Source organism: Meles meles, chromosome 6, assembly GCF_922984935.1.
Source record: "Meles meles chromosome 6, mMelMel3.1 paternal haplotype, whole genome shotgun sequence".
NCBI classification, from domain to species: Eukaryota; Metazoa; Chordata; class Mammalia; order Carnivora; family Mustelidae; genus Meles; species Meles meles.
The window spans coordinates 79,963,977-79,981,988 of record NC_060071.1 but is presented as its reverse complement, the minus strand read 5'-3'; positions in this window follow the sequence as shown (position 1 = coordinate 79,981,988).

Sequence of the window (18,012 nt, the reverse complement as noted above, 5' to 3'; positions counted from 1 at the left end):
GGCAAGAGATTTGTCTAAAGTTTATTCAAACTGAAGAGACATCAATGCCGTTTTGGTCAGATACATTTATCAGGTCACCTTCCGCATTCGGATGTTCAGGCCTGATGTCCTCTACAAACTCTCATCCTGCCTTCTCAGTTGCCTGCGGAATACCCCATGCTCGCAACCAACTTTTCATGTTTAAAACCAAATCTTATTCTTTCTTTTTAAAATTGAGATATAATTGACACAAAACACTATTAGTTTTAGGTGTGCAACATAGTTATTTGATATATATATGTACTGAGAAATGATCACTGCAAGCTTAGTTAACACTCGTCACCAACAGTGATACTTTTTTTTTCTTGTGATGAGAATTTTTTATTTACTCTCTCAGCAATTTTCAAATATACAATACAGTATTGTTAATACAGTATTGACTACAGTGTAGTCCTCATGCTATACATGATATCTCCAGGATGCACTTATCTTATACCTGGAGGTTTTGACCTTTTGTCCACCTTCTACCCATTTTGTGCATTGCCCACCCTCCACTTCTAGCAACCATCAGTCTGCTCTTTATGTTTATGAGTCTGGGATTTTTGTTTGTTTGTTAAAGATTCTCCATGTCCGTGAGATCAACAGTATTTGTCTTTCTCTGCCTGACTTATTTCACTTAGCATAACGCCCTCACTGTCCGTCTATGTTATCCCAGATGGCTGGATTTCCCTTTATTAATGGCTGAATAATATTTATACACATACATACACATACACACGTGCCCCACATCTCTTTATCCACTCTTCCATCAATGGACACAGATTTTTTCCATGTCTTGGCTATTATAAATAATGCTGCAGTGACCACAAGGGTACAGAAATCTTTTCAAGATTAATAATTTCATTTTCTCTAGGTAAATATCCAGAAGTGGAATTGCTGGATCATATGATATTTCTATTTTTAATTTTTGAGGAACCTCCATGCTCTTTTCCATGGTGGCTGTATCAACTTACATTTCCACTTATAGTACATAAGAGTTCCCTTTTTTCTACATGGTCACCAACACTTTAGACATTCTAACATGTTGTAAGTGGTATCTCATTGTGGCTTTGATTTGCAGTTTCCCTTCGTTTCTTTTGAAATGAGTCTTCATTCATTATTTTCTTTTTGTTTTTATTGGTACTACTTTTATTAACCTAATGCCATTTTAACCACTTTTCCTAGCTCCATTCTTTCCTACTCAAATTTGTCCTCTGATAATCTTCCTAAAATACTCTTTAAGTACAACCCTGTTCTACAAACTCTTCAATGACTGTTCATTTTATACATGGTCATAATAGTATCCATTCTAGAGTAAGAATTCTTGAAGTACTAATAATTATGAAGAATACTAATAGGAGGAGAATGTGGTCCTATTGGAATATTGGAGTACTGGAATGGTGGCTTTACGATGGCATTAGTGATACTAGCAAACATAAAGAGTTTAAGAGAAGAAGGGAGTATTTCCATTCATAGTCTTTAAAAAGTCTCAATTAGGTCAGACCTTAGTATTTAATCTTTCTGTTGTCCCCAAGTCCATCTGGGCTTACTTATCTTCTAATCTTCCCACGACCTAAATCAAAAGCAACTCCTACCTGTTCCTTTATATCAGATATAGATATTTAGACATGTAATATCTGTATATCTTATCTTGCAAAATGACTCCTAGAAATGTATTCACTGGTCAGTCCAACCATATGGCTTTGAGATGCAATGACTCATCACCTTGCTTACAAGTAAGGAGAGGGTGGTAAAATCAGCTACTTATTACACTTAGTCAAGAAAAAATTCTAGGATTACTGAGGTGCCTCACAGCACCAACTGGCATCACAGAGAGTCATGGGAGAAAACATGTAATTCAGAGAAATACATATTTCTGTTCTTTTGCTGACCTATCTCCTCAGACATTTCTATATTATAACCAGAACATTTATGTTGTTGTTGTTGTTGTTAAAATACTGACTGTCATGGTGAAAATCAGGATGCACATGTCATTCTAGGCACTCAGAATACAGATGCCAAGTTTCTCTGTTTATGTTTATTTGTATGGGTTAAATATTCAAACTAAGACCAAGGAAAGGCAGTTACAGAAATTAATTGGTCAGTGTTTAACTGGCTAGCTCCATTTTTGATTAGAAGCCTACTAGAGTTGAAAACACCCTTAATTCTGTCAATACAGAGGAATTATCTATTCTGAAGTAGTAATATTAAGTTATTCTGTATATGTAGTCAACTATAATATCTAAACCATTTTGCATTCTTAAGCATTGACACATTTCATTATATTTTATTATAGAATAACATTCATCGAAAGGTTTAGTGACTAACATATTCAGAATTTTCATATTTCAAATATAATGTGTTTTTTTCAATTATAAAATACTAGGAATATATCACCATATATATCACCCTCTTTTAGTAGTTGTTTGGTGTTTTATTAGTTTAGGTAATACTAACAAATAGAGACTGAGTCTTGGTGACAGAATCCAATAAAAGTTTATTTCTTACTCAGAGAAAACCCATTTGACAGTAAAACTGTCTTCTAAGGTCAATCCAGGCTTTGATATCAAGCCTGCTGATTAAAGAGAGATTGTGGAGAAAGCATATCTGCTTCATAAACGTTCTTACCTGGAACAGATACAAGCAGTGAGAACTGGTTACACAGCCCCAGTAGGCTTCAGGGACCTAGGCCTGCTCCCTGTCCAGGCATCTGCTTCCCAGCAATTCCACAGCTTGAAACAGGATCATAGGTATTCTGTATCCAGCTAGCTAGTCCTACCACATATTCCTGTATTTGGGTATTTAAGCAAAAATCTGACAACTTAGTTATTTACATCTTAAAATAGAGATCCATGACTCATTCAAATTATGCAAAAGAACACACATTTGCACAGATTATAAGTTTAGATAGACCCATCACTGTATAGTTTCATTACTAAAAGCTTATGTTGGAAGAATAATTCTTTCTTGAATGTGAAGGCTTCCAAAACTGGTATTCAAATTGATACAGGTAATTCTGCAATAGAAATTCCATCCACTAAGAGAAAACTAAAGAAAATGAAGAAATTTGGATTTTTAAAATAAAATGTATAGTCCATTGTGAGCTTTAGAATGTTTCTTTTCAATAAATATCTCATTCAAGTTATAAAGCAAGAGAGGGGATTATTTGAAGATGGAGTCAAAAGAAAATATTTGGAACTAGAGCACTGGTTGGGAAAATATGGCCAACACAACAAATCTTGCCAATAGGCTATATTGTAAATAAAGTTTTATTGGAACAGAGCCACACCTATCCACTTACATACTGCTTATGTATGTATTCATTACATATTGCCTTTTAAACATAATAATAGCAGAATTAAGTAAAGACTGCAAAGCCAAAAATATGTACTATCTGGCCCTTAACAGAAAAACTGTGCTTACCACTGTACCACAGGGATAACTCACCTCACTATTCCACCTAACTAGTATAAAGAAAGAGGTTTATCAGCATCTAGAAAAATCTGCACAAAAATACTTTTAATGGAAAGATGACATTTGACTCACTTCATTTTTAATATCACACTTTAGAAAAAGATCAAAGAATATTATTTTATTTTTCATTTTAATGACTAAATTCCCTTCATTTTAGATAGCATTTATTTTGCTATTTTGGGAATATGTTAATTATTTTATCTGCTAAAAAATTATATCAGAAAGATAACATACTTTAATATATATTATACATTTGTGTTTTCATTTTAAAATTTGCAGTGTATTTATTTATTTTGTATTTAAATTGTATTGGATATTTGGTTCAGTAAAATATTTATAAATCCTAGTCAGAATATCTATTATTCTCATTAAGCTTCAGTATTTTAATCACTAGAAAACCCACTATTCCACTGAGATGGATGTTTGAATTAAAATTAAAAGAGGCATTAATCCAGTTACTTTGAAATCACCTATCTATTCATCACCTATCTATTCATACAATGAGTCTCTGATGAACCTCCATATTTCCTTCAGGAAGCTTCTAGAAAAGATTAGTAAATAAAAGCGGTGGGCACTGAATGAATGAAGAGCTCCTGAAATCTGGGGCCTGAAACCAGAGTAGAGTTGTCACTGTCTTCTCTTGTAAGAGTTGGATATGAGCATGGCTCATCATAGTGGATGTTACTCATAGCAACCACAGGGAGAAAATGGAAGTTCAGATTCGGCTTTTAGTTAGCTAACTAACCTTGGAAAGGTGTTTTGACTCCTCTCTGTGAGCTTTGGTTTCTTCAACCATGGAGAAGAAAGAACAGGCTAGTGGTTTCTCATATATAGTAAATCTAATATAAATTACAGATACGTGTATTTCAGGGCATGCTCACTCTTCTAGACAGATGATAGATGGGTAGGTAGATGATAGATAGTGGTTCTGAGAAAGAGCAGTGAGTGTTACTCAAAGTGACTAAAGGAAGAGGTGGAAAGAGAAGTGGCATGAAAGGCACAGCTTTAGGGGGTTCTAAAGTTCAGATGCTGATTTTATGTGTAAGTGTATGTATAGAGAGTAAATGTGAGACAGTGAGAGGAAGAGCAAAAAAACCTTGGAATCCCTTTCCCCATCCCCTCACAATCTTATAAAATTTAAAATACAATGTAAACAGAAAAATCCAATGATTGAAGTGGAGGATGAAAAGTCTAGGTGCCCATCCTCTAGTCATCCAATTTTTCTATGCCTATTAAGCCTCCCCCCCCTTTTTTTTTAATCAATGATGGAAAGCAGTATTTGAAAACTACTTTAAAAAATATCATCTAGCCCTCTGCCTTTTGCATTGTTTAAAGTCTCCCTTTTGTTAGTGAAGCATTTCCTGACCTTTTCCTTTTCCATTCTATTTCTTCTAACCACCTCTCCTAGTTTTTTTGTTTGTTTGTTTTGTTTTTTTTTTCTGGAAATCTTCCATGCCCTGCATTTGGAAAGATCATCTGTGATTATACTGACTTCTTGAATTTTTAATTACTCTTCAATTCATTTGGTCTCGTCTTACCAGTAGACTGTGAGGTTCTCATTTCCCCCCTGCTGCGACCCCAGCACTTAGCACGGTGCCTTACTGACCACTGTAGTATGTTAATACTTACAGAGACTGGAAGGAAGTATGGCTTGATCCATCACTCTGTACTACATCCACACTTCTGTTGGATCTGATCTTGAATATAGGGAGTAGTTTAATTCCATACTCTAAGTGTTGTGAAAAATAAACACAGAGTAATCCTGTAAGATTTCCCTTCCATATTACACTTTATTTTAGCTAGAGAAATGAGTCAGCTAATCAAATTATTTAATGTCATGGTACCCTGTATCACTTGCCCCTTACCTAGTTCTTTTGTCGGGGAGGGTGGGGTGGGGACCATGAGAACTCTCAACAATATCTATTGCAGTCAGGCAAATGAAATTCCTGGGTCCTGCTAGTGAAAAGAGTTCTGATCATTATTACTAATCCCTGAAAAGTGAATGACCCAAAAGAGAGTATCTAAATATTGAAATAGTAATTTTGTACTTTAATGGATTGTGCTGGAAATAAAGTCCTAGCTGATAGTTCAACTAGGATCCCCTGCAGCTTAAACAAATTAAAAAAGATCAGTAAATATAATGGCTATTTGAAATTTAGAAACAGAAACAGAAAAAAGAATGTATGTGCGTGTGTGTACATGATTTAAAATGAAAAATCACATTTATGCCAGAGATGATAAGTGAACTTCAATCTCAAGATGAACCCAGCTAAGTTACATAGATGCTAGAACACTACGAAAGGTCTACTAACCTGTCCCGAGTCTTATTTGTACATTACTGTCACGTAAAGCAAAGCAAAGCATATTTCAGTATTTGAAATCCCTCTAGTGACTAAATTGCTTACCTATAGTCATTTTTCAAAAACCATAAAATCACTTGATGTATTAAAAACAAAATGTTACATTTTGGTAGCCTGGAAATACTTGTAGGGACCCAAAAGCTAAAATAAACTGTTGTCTTTATATAAAGTTATTACCAATGCCTATTCAATAGTGCAGGTATTCTGCATTTTTATTTCAGTGGTGAAGACAGATGATCCATGCACATCATCTCACTAGTTGTTCCTTAGTATAATGGCCTTTATTTGCAAGATGAGCGATTGTGGAAAGAGTTATAGTCTTTGGCCAGAGTTAAGGTAAAGTTACAAGTCTCTTCTGATGATAAAATGAACATTGGCTGTATTAAAACTTCTTATTGTAGGAGACATATTTCTAGGTCTGGTGGATTACTTTGTAAAGATTAGCTTTCCCTCCTATAAGAATTAGAAAGCCTACCTAAAACAAAGTGAAAAATGAAAATCCATTTGAATGCACTGGAAAAAATACAGAGTCAGCGAGGACTAGGGAAGCCAAGATTTTGGAGAAATACTGGGAAGAAGGGAATAACAGAGAAGTGAGCCCAATACTCAGTTCTGCTTTTCCCTTCCAAGAATTTACTTATTTGTAAGTGGTGGCTGAGTCATGAAAAGCTAAGCAGACCTTTATTCAGTCTCCTGAAGAGCGGGAGACAAAAACTGGAGTTAGGGGCTGTCAAAATGGGATGCCCTGAGGCTGTCATAGGGATTCCTAAAGGTACCTCTTCTGAGAGCAAGAGTGAGGGAGCCACAGAACATCTCATGACAAAAGGTCAAATCAGAAAATGTATCAGCCTTCATAAAACTGAAACCTAGCTTGGAGCAGCTCAATCACAGATTGGGTTAATCTGTTTTATTCCTAGCCTAAAATCATGTAGAAAACAAAAATAAAGGGACAACAACAACAAAAATCCTTGATAGAAGAGAACAAAATCCTTTAGGTTCTCAAAATATTTCTACAGTTTTTCCCACACACTTATTATCATTTGGTGAAAAGTTACCATACATACCAAGAGATACTGCCAAATGACAAAATTGTAAGAACATAAGTGGCATTAGGAAGAGACCCACAGGAGATATGGATTTTGCAGTTACTAAACACAGACTTTTAAATAACCATGACAAGAATGTTCAAGAATATAGATAACAAGATGGGAAATCTATGAAAAGGCATCAAAGAAAAGTTACAGAATTGAAAATTGCAATAACCATAATTAAGAATGCAATATATAGATATAAGGTAATAGAAGAGCCAGTAAATCTTTGTTTATTTTTCTATCTTCCACCACTAGCATATGTTTTGTAAGAACTGGGACTTTGTTTATTGTTCCTGTGAAATATCTAAAATAATACCTGATAAATAGCAGGTACTCAACAAATATGTATGAAATGAACGAATGAATGATAGCTTGTCAAGAGGCAAGTACTGTGACATAGCCTTTTAGGGCCAGAGTTGTAAGCAAGAAGATGAAAAAGGAAAGACATGGGGGGAAATATTTGTTGGCAGTAGGGCAGCAAAAGATGAAGATAGGAACGAGCTGCAGATTCACAGACCAAGCCTTCACTTGATTTGTTCTCTTATTTGCTGCCCTCTACTGCTCTCAGCTGCCCCCACAATAATGAGACTTCTAGTTGAATACAGGAAGAAATGGTTGAAGGCCACCTGTGGTTATGCACCTGCTACACAATTATGGACTGCCCAGAAAAAAGAATGAGTTACTAAGTTGGTTTGAACCTCAATAGGAGACTGATAGAGCTAGTAAGTGCCATGATAAAGCTTTCCTCATTCACGTAGTGCTTGTCCCTAAACCTCTTGTTGAAGGGTTTAGAGGAAAATCCTGTTTTATAATCCTCTACAGCTTTGCAGTGGACCAAGGAAGGGAGTTTTGCATGATTCACTTTCCTTTCCAAGGAGGTAAGATGTCTCAACTTAGACAGCTGGCAATGTAGTTTTACGATACCTGTATTTTCAAAATTAGATGTTATTTCAAAGGAGCCATAATAACTGGAAAAGCAGGCAGAAAAAAGGGGTGGGGGTGTGCTGAGAAACGCAGGGAGTAACCAAGTAGCCCGGAAGGTTTATAGGCAATGGTTCTAACTTGAGTCTTCTGCTGCCGCTTCTCTAAATACCTTCAAATTAATAGTAAGAGGGAAAGAAAATGATTAGTTTTAGGTACAAAGTAGTTAGACAATAAATCCTGAAAGCAAAAGATAAATAAATAAACACATAGATAATTAATTAATAAATAAATGACTGAAGTTACATATTTCCAAAGAGCTTTTCCCAGTCTCTGTAACACACAGATTTCTTCCTTTGAGAACTTTCTCCATTGTAGTGCAGTGATCATGTCAGACATGCTTTCCAAATGGGCCTGCTGTTTGTTTCTTTGCTTTGATTATCAGTGCAGTGTTAGTGTTTTCTCCTAAAGTCTGGTGTCTGACATCCATGCTGGACCTTAGCTAGGTCAAAACAGAAGAGTCGGAAGGGACATAGTTGAATTCCAAGTCCAGGTCTTAGGTAGAGAGATGTTGGGGGTCCATGGCCAAGAAGCCTTTCCTAAAAGAGCCAAGAAGAGATACCAGAATCCTAGAAGTCAAATACATGAGGTACACTACCTTCAGCAGTCTGAGTGAAGGCTTCTTAGATCAAAACTGGCCAGGGGCAGGAGGTCTGGTTATGCACAGCTAGTCTACAGCATTCTCCCTAACATTTAGACACTAGAACTCTGTTAAGGTGTGGGAGCGACATTTTCAAACTCAGCTCAAAGGGGCAACCCCCACTCTTCACTATACATTTTATAGTACAGAAGTCATAATGGGGAGCTGGAGTCTCTCTCAATCAGTCCAATTTCCAAAACTATGTAGAGCAATTAAAAGAACACTTGGAGGCCTATGAAAATATTATGCTTTCCAGAGTTTGAGTAATTATTTTTTGCTTAGCCTATCTGTGATTTTACATAGTTATAGTTATATGTGGTGTTGTTTTAATTACAGAAAAGAGGTCTCTCTTCATTGAGACATGGCAAGAGAGGGGGTAGACGTTAGTGACAGTGGCTTGAAGGATTATAGATAAGTCTTTGTAAAATTATGCTAAAATGCACACATACAATACAACCTGTACATATAAATACATACACAGCGAAATACAAGTGATTTCACTGGGGCCTGTAAGCTATTTATTTTATTCCTTTAAAATAGTGCCTTGCAATCCAATAACACACTAGGAAACTTGGTAAGGGGGCCGTTTTTCATCAGTCAGTGTGTCATGGTATAATTTTACCTATCATTATTTCAGCTGAAGGTGGCATTTAGGAGTTCATTAGTGATTAATAGAGCCCTCCATTGCCCAGAGATGATCTTAGATATTTAAGGAAAGCATTTAGTTCTTACTGGCAGTTTTTCTACCCTCACAATGTCAGTAAAACAAACAAACTAAAAAGTTATGGTGAATTCTATTAAGAAATGTATATTTCATGTAAATTTCCCATAAACTGTAAGCAGCAATGACAATAAGAGATAGCTCTCTCTCTCCCAGCAAGCTTCATTTCCCTATCAAAAGAGAGCAGTGCCTGCAAGGTCTGAGTAGAAGACTCTTACCATTTTTCAGCACCGTCACTCTCTCTTTATGTTTTGTTCATAATGGCAACTGTCTGGCTTGATACATGGGTTCTGATGCTTTCACCTGCTTGTTGTCATTCAGGTGCTAAACGAGGAGGATGAATATGTATAATTCTTTCAAGAGTGCATTAGAATGACCCATCTTGGCATATTTTATGACACATCCCACCAGACCCTGATTATTTCGTGAAGTTGGCATTCAAGTTATACTGGTTGGCTTTTGATAGCTTTTGCCAACTTCCTCTGAGCATATGATTAATCAGTACAATAAAATGGGACACTCTAAAAGGCAGGATTGATGCATGGGTAAGGATTTTAAAACTTTCATTCCTTTATCAGTCATTTGAGACAGTTTTAGTGGCTCGTTACCGGAAAGTATTTTAGGAAATTTTCCCTGTTTGATCACTGTGCCAGCATTGTATAGCCTCTCTGGGAAGAAATAGATCTTCTGATTTTGATCAAGTTTCTTCCTTCCAGAATGAGGATGTAGTGTTTTCTTCTTTGGAATATTGTCAGGTGCCTTTTAATGGCGAGAAACCAATAGTAGCTGGGGAATCTTAGGCCAAATTATTTCAAAAGACATCTTGAGAAAGAAGTCTGGGATACAAACTGGAAAAGGCTCTTCTCGATACAGCTGCAGCAGGCTATGAGGAAAAGCATATTGAAAGTTGGAAATCTGCAATTGTTTTTATTCATTCATTCATTGAAGACATTCTTAGGAAGCCCTATATGTCAGGGACTATGAAAGAAATGATGGTAAAAAGTCAATAGAGTCCCTGTGCTTAAGACCTTCATAGTTTAGTTGTGAAGAAAGATAGGATGAATATATGGAAAATGTGCATTCAAGTCTTAGAGCATCACATGAAACACAATCTTTCTGAGTTTAAGGGATGGAAGAAAAGTGTTCATAGAAATCAACTGATAATTATTCAGGCCTTAAAACTCTGCCTTTCATAAATGTCTTAGCAAAGATTAAGACTTTGCATTGATGACCCTAAGCCACAAAGCAGCAAATGTAGATCAGGCCAGCTCATCATGTAGGAAGACAAAAGTGTGTATGTTATAGAAAAGATGACTTGGTTTGGACCATTATTTTCTTAGTCACATTGTTTAAAAGTTATCATTTCCTTTCTCTGAAGAATTTGGACTTTCAGTTAAGAATACACTATGTATCTTTCAGATTTGGTTTCCTTTAGGTACGTCTGTTGGAGTCTCCACACTTTTTTTTTTTTAAGATTAATAATTAAGTGATTTGGGGGAGATTATTTTTGTCATCTTTTTTTGTGGAGCCCAATGCAGAGCTTGAACTCATGACCCTGAGATTAAGACCCGAGCTGAGATCAAGAGTCAGAGGTGTAACCAACGAAGCCACTCAGGCACCCCTCTTTTTCCCATCTTGATAGGGTGCTAAGTCAAAGACTCTTTTAACTATTGCATGTTCATACCAGGACTGGGTAAACAGACCTAACCAGTAAGATAGAAATTCTGGTTGCCAGCAACACTTTTTGCAGAATCCCGCCTCACCTGGGAAAGTTAAGTATGGCCAAGACAGGGCTAGATCCACTGTGGGTTTTCATTCCTTCCAAGGCCTCTTTAGGGAGAGGAAAGGCAAAGAGGATTTGTAGGAGTCCAGGAAAAAAAATAGAAGAGGACTCAAACATTTCTGAGATTTTAGGACAGTTTGTCATATTTCATTATTTTTCAGCGGAAGTAGCAATACTGATTCACCAAAGCACTGTTGTATATCTCTTTCCACACCTCTTTGTATTCATCTTCATTCCTACTCTTGGAACACCAGAGGCTGATTGAACTGGAGGAATTTTAGCTCCTTTTAGTTTCCATCTGTGTCCCCTCGGTGACCCCAAATTAACATACTAAGTAAAAACATATTTGTATATAAAGTGTCAATATGATTTCTCTACCTCCTCTCCTCCAACTGGATTTGGTCCCTAAGCATCTCTTATGTAGAAATCTTGAAGACATTCCTGTTTCTTTCATATTTTTGTTTCCAATCAGAGCAATGAATAAAGATTATGTAGGATAAACCACAGCAGGTAAGGTTACACGCAAGATATATCCACTCTGTGCTCACCTACCCTATCTTCAGTGGATTTCATAGAATTAAATGAGCACAGAGAGCTGCTCAGGAAGGAAAAACAAGTCACCAAAAGGCAAATCTTGTAAACAGCAATAGTAGTCAATGCTTAGTTAGCACTTACTTAATGCAGTTACTGTTCTGTTTGCTTTGGTGTATTTTAGAGTCTTAACCCTTAGCTCATTTAATGCACATTTACACCCTCAGTAAGTAGAGAAGCCAAGATTTGGGCCTAGGTAGTCTGACCCTGGACCCAGGAAAGCAAGTTCATTTTCATCCCGCCAACTACTCTCTCTAGCAACTCAAAGAGTGTACAGAATAATCACCCTGATTTGTACAATGTCAGTGGCAGTTTCAGCTTTAGGTGATAAGGCACTTTTGGATCCTTTCTCTCAAGACTTTGAACCTGATTCCTCATTTGACATTTAACACGAAGTCAGTGCTCATGAAAACTGGTTGTGTTATTGCTGGCTCTCGAGTCTAGGAGAGAGAAGAGGCTCAATTTTCCTAATGTTCCATGGAACAGGTTGCAAAGTTAAAACAGTCTAGTTGCTGATTTCATAGACCAAGAATTCAGAGAGGAGGCCATTTTGAAAACTAAAAACTCCATGAGGATTACAGGTAGTTAAAAAATATGGAATAGGACCATATGGACCTTCACCTTGCCCTCCAGGTCCCAATGCACTCAGATGGAGAGCTCTTTAGTGACAGGGACTAACTCCTTGTTTGTCAAGGATGGGTTTGTGAACATGAGATTAAGCATATCTGCACCTGCTCATATCATGGGGAATCTGAGAATAAGCAGGTCATCTGAGCAGACGTTACGAGGTAAGATGCCGCTGAATGTTTGATTTCTTATTTTTTCTTTTTCACACAAAATATAAAATGAAGGTGCCTAAAATTAATACACCATGTTCAAAACAGAAGCTTGGAGAACCCTTTGCTAAGCAGAGGCTAACTTTCTAAAACGCAAATGCACAGGACTCTAGACAAAGCTGGGAAATAAAAACCAGACTGCTTTACCCAGTTAAAGTTACTTTTTGAAAGATGTAACCACAATTGGTAAAACTTTTTTTTTTTTTAATCTATAGGGAAAAGACATCTGATACCACCTATCCTCAGCTTTCTGGTCTTTTGAGTTCGTTTTCCAAATCTATACACTAAGGCAGTCAAGAATACGGTAGAATAAATGTGTCCAGGGAAGAAATAAGTGCATTGGGGAATTGGATGGAAATGATAAAAATCACTCACACTTCTTTATTGAAATAATTAAATATGAAGTGGAGTGGAGAGTGGCAGATGAATTCTAATAGTAATTGAATTGGCACTTAGGAGTTACCTTATCTGCATTGCCACAATTCAAAACTCCCCACAGTGTTTCTATTCAGTCCACATCATATTAATTATGCCTCTCATCCACCATCTTGTTTGTGAGCAAAGTAGTTGGTATGCATCGAGAAACATCCAGCTATCCTAATGGGGTTCAGAAAGTAGTTATTCTATCCCTCATGAAAATGGCATTCATTTCTCTAGCGCACAAGAAACAGCTAACACACATACCCACTGCCATAGGGGACTTCCCTTTCCTGCTTCATGAAAAGAACAAAGGTTTCTGTTTGGTATAACTCAGATAGATGATCCTGCTTCCTCTATCTGAGAGAAAATCTTGGGGCTTGATTCTTATCAACTCCATCTCCAGAAGTATTTGGCTTTCCACAAGTAAATTTTCTCTTTTAAGTGTGTCTTCACAGATCCAACCTATTGCATGTTGTTATGCAAAATACTGATATCTTATCTGAAAGTAGATTTTTAAACTACAATTATTCTATGATATTGTTTTAGTATAATTTTTTGCTTCATTTCATGGAGAACATTGTTAGCCCAGGTTTTCCAGCCAATTAAATTATTCTGCTTCTGGTTGTCATCCTTTCTCCTTGGATGGGGGGAGTATAATGAAAGCGATTCCTACAGTATACAAATTCTTTCCAACCTAGACTGTATGGACCAGTTTCTTGTTTTGTTTTAGGATTAGCCAGTTGGAAGAGTGGATTTGAGGAGTGAGGATTTTGCTGGCTGTAATCCTAGTTCTCTTGCTGTTCTGCTTGAACAGCTCCAGAAAAAAAAGGTGGGGGGGATTAACTAAGTTTAACCTAAGGCCAATTAGTAAATTAATTGCTAGTGGGGAAAAAAAAGAACAAACAGATGATGATAGGAAACACTGTGTATGGAACTGACCTATAGCCTCACTCACCCCTTTGTCTACATGTGCATAATTTGTCATCTGAAATGACTCATTTCTTGTCAAAGTTACTTTACTGGCCAACAAAAAATGATGAAGACTTAATTCTTTGAATCAAGATACTGAAAGGGGCGCCTGGGTGGCTCAGTGGATTAAGCCACTGCCTTTGGCTCAGGTCATGATCTCAGGGTCCTGGGATCGAGCCTCGCATCGGGCTCTCTGCTCCGCAGGGAGCCTGCTTCCTCCTCTCTCTCTGCCTGCCTCTCTGCCTACTTGTGATCTCTCTCTGTCAAATAAATAAATAAATAATCTTTAAAAAAAAAAAAAAGATACTGAAAATTCCATTTATGCAGTAATTTCCCTTTGTGTGATGTGATAATCAAGCATTAGAACTTTAGCCATGAATATTAATTATATTGTCTCTCCAGCCATAGAGCAGGTGACCCAGTAATACTAGGACAGGAGACAGAAGGTTTTAGGGGAAAGGTATATTTTGTGATGCATTGTTTCAGAGGTCTGTTTAAGGGAAGAGCATAGCAACTACTGAAAACAAGATAGGCATGAACATACTGGTTGATTTTTTTTCAAGATCAACTTTGTACCCATATTGCTATAATCATGTTATTATAGGTGTCTTTTTCCGCCACTGTTATTTGACTCTTGCTAAATCTTCGTATCTTGTCTATTATCCTTAGTAGTTTCTGTCCAGACTAAGTGAGGATTCAACCAAGAGTAGATTTTTGGTCCCATTTGGGACCCCTAGACATTGATTTCCACATTCTGATGTGCAGAGTGTAGAACAGACTGAGAAGCTATGTCTACCCTCTGTTATTCACTGAAATGGATAATGGGGAGATGTCAGATTGCCCAAATAGGACTTTAGAATGAGAAGCTCTAATGTCAAATTTTAATTATTTTTTAAATTCTAAAATTGTTGCTTAGTGGGGCACTTGGGTGGCTCTGTCTGTTAAGCATCTGCCTTCAGCTCAGGTCATGATCCCAGTGTACTGGGATCAAGCCCAGCATTAGGTTCCCTGGAGCCTGCTTTTCCTTCTCCCTCCACTCCTCCCGTTGCTTGTATGCTTGCTCTCTCTTTCTCTCCTCCCCCCATCAAATAAACAAATAAAATAAAACAAATCTTTAAGAAATATTTCTTAGTATTTTAAGATAGTTCCAACTATGATACAGTGTATCAGTTTTGGTACTCTTCCACCAAAAGGTCTGATCTGCCCTAAAGTAAAAATGGGATACTGAATTAACCTGATTGGAAGTCAAATTAGGCAGTTATTTACTAAATCCACATTCTTGCCTAGACTTTCAGACATGACAGTAGTTTTACAGGTTTCAGAGAGAACAAAACCATACATGTTGTATAGAATGAAAGATTTAACACCAAATGGTGTGATTAGCTAGTAGAACCACATTGCAAATGGCAGGACAACACGAAAATCCTTGCAATACTGTGGGGAAAAACAATTAAGATGGATAAAACATATTAAATCCTACAAATGAGAAGGAAAAAAGTTGTAAGAAAAAAAATCTTAAATTCTAGTGCAGGAAAATCAGCTTAGTGAAAATTGAAAATGCATGTAATAAAACTAATTCAGGCAGGATATTAATCTTGTGTAAAAAAGATAAAAGTATGTTAAAGCCTGATTGTAAAATATTAATGTGTTAAACCATCATAAAACTTCACATATGCCCTTTAGCAATAGTATTGTTAATGATGATAAAAACTTATTTGCAAATTCTTCTTTTATGAAGTCTGGAAACAGAAAAATCTGAAAAACGACTAATGTAGACATCTAGTGTGTGTAGCAGATTGGGAATGGTGAAGGTTCAGAGTGACTGGTCTCTTGACATGTCATTGGGTGACCATATCAAGAGCCCTCTGCAGTGTGTGAGTGAGGTAATTCCAGGTAAACAAAAAGGGTTTATACCTTGATAGAATTGGGGTATTATTAACTCTGATCCTAATTTGTTTTCTGATGGCCCAAGTACACTTGGAATTACACTTACATTGGGCCAATGTATAACTATAAGGAATCTACATTCCTAGTCTTTCTCTTTACACTAAAGCCCCATTTAACAAAAGCAAAAAGGGAATTAATCCTGAGCTATATTCTGCTTTTGTGTTAATATATTACTGGTTCTGAATTGTGGGGCTAGAGTTGATGAAATTCCGGGGTAGCTCAGGGCACTTTTTTTGTGTCATGGGGGAGGCAACATTATAGAGTAGGAAGACCCGAACTAGACTGTGACTTCACCTGGACTTGTATGCAAATCCTCATCCCAGTTAGAACAGGGTGCTGATAGTTTATTGAACCTCTCACGGTCTTGCTTACTTTCTAGGAAAAACACATACCTATAAAAAAAAAAAAAGGATAGTAATCCCTATTTGCATGGTTTTGTGAGGGTCTATAAAAGTGTGTCTAAAGCTCTGTCATGCTACAGGTGCTCAAATAATTATTATCAAATGTTTATTATTGTTGGGTTTTCCTCTACTCAGAGGGTTCTACTAGCTGACCTCCCACATAGGACATGTATTTCACTGTGTCAAGATTTATTCATCCATTTCTGTATCACTGGAATGCTTTCCCTCTTCACCTTTGTTTAAGTAAACCCTATTCATGTGTTGACCCAAATTTTATCCTTTCTCCATGAGGCATTCTCTCACTTAGTGACAATCTCTGTATTTTGTTTGTTCTCTGCACTCTGTTACAGTTACCTTCTCTGCATCTCTAGCTGAGTCATGTTTTATTTCCCCCTAGAGACCAACGACTTGTACTTTTCTCATATCTCACCTTCCTCACAAGTCAATAATCTCCTATTTAATTAAGAGATAAGCCTTATTAAAACACAGTTAGCATGAAAAAGCTTAAGACATGATCCTATGGTCACATCATTCTGAATACTATTTGGATTAAGCCGTCAATAAATATGAATTTTATAATATGATAAGATGTTTCTAGATTGGATAAAGAAGCACCATGCACATCGTAGATTAGTAGATAAACAAAAACAACAATAACAGTTAATTGAATGAGGTTTATTTTTCACATTTTCAAATACATTGAAAAATCACATTTTCACATTTTCAAATACTCTGGTTTTGGGAACACACACACATGCACGCACACACATTCACCCTGATTCAGTTCCCCATTTGACATCATAAAACCATATTTTGATTTCTTCTTGCAGAGGATACATGTTTTCAGATACAGTGAGATTCAGATAATCTGATTCATGATTCCTGAATCCCTCCTTTTGTTTTGTTTTATTTTGTTTTGAAGAAATGTTTGGAAGTGAAAGACAAGACGTATTTAGAAGTGGGAACTATATTAGAGTTCTCTAGAGAAACAGAAGCAATAAAATGGATAGATTATGATGATAGGTAGACAGATAGATAGCTGCAAGAGGAGATTTATTATAGGAATTGGCTCATGTGATCATGGATGCTGAGATAGCCCAGGATCTGCTGTCTGCAAGCTGGAGACCCAGGAAAATTGGTAGTAGAATTCAGGCTGAGTCTGAAGGACTGAGAACCAGAGAAATTGATGTCTGAGGGGGCGGGGTGGGGGGGAGATGGGTATCTCAACTTGAGCAGAAAGAGCACAGTCACCCTTCTCCACATTTCTGTTCTATTCAAGCCCTTAGTGGATTGGGTGATGCCTACCCACACTGGTGAAAGCCATCTGCTTTATTTAGTCTTCACTACCCAATCTAAATGTTAATCTCCTCCACAGACATTCTCATAGACTTATCCCAAAATCATGTTTTACCAGCTATCTGCGTACCCCTAACTCAATTAAATTGAAACATAAAATGAACCATCATAGGAGCCATTACTTATGGCTCATCTAAAGAAGAGATGTTACTGAGGTCCTTGGGTGGCTCAGTTGATTAAGTGACTGCCTTTAGCTTAGGTCATGATCCTGGAGTCCCGGGATCAAGTCCCCATATTGGGCTCCCTGCTCTGTAGGGAGTCTGCTTCTCCCTCTGCCCCTCTGCCCCTCTCATGCTTTCTCTCTTACTTTAGCTCTCTCAAATAAATAAATGAAATCTTGGGGGGTGAAGGGAAGAAACATTACAAATCATGACATCAGTTAAGTCAGATGTTTGTAGAATAAAGCATATATAGCATGCTCACA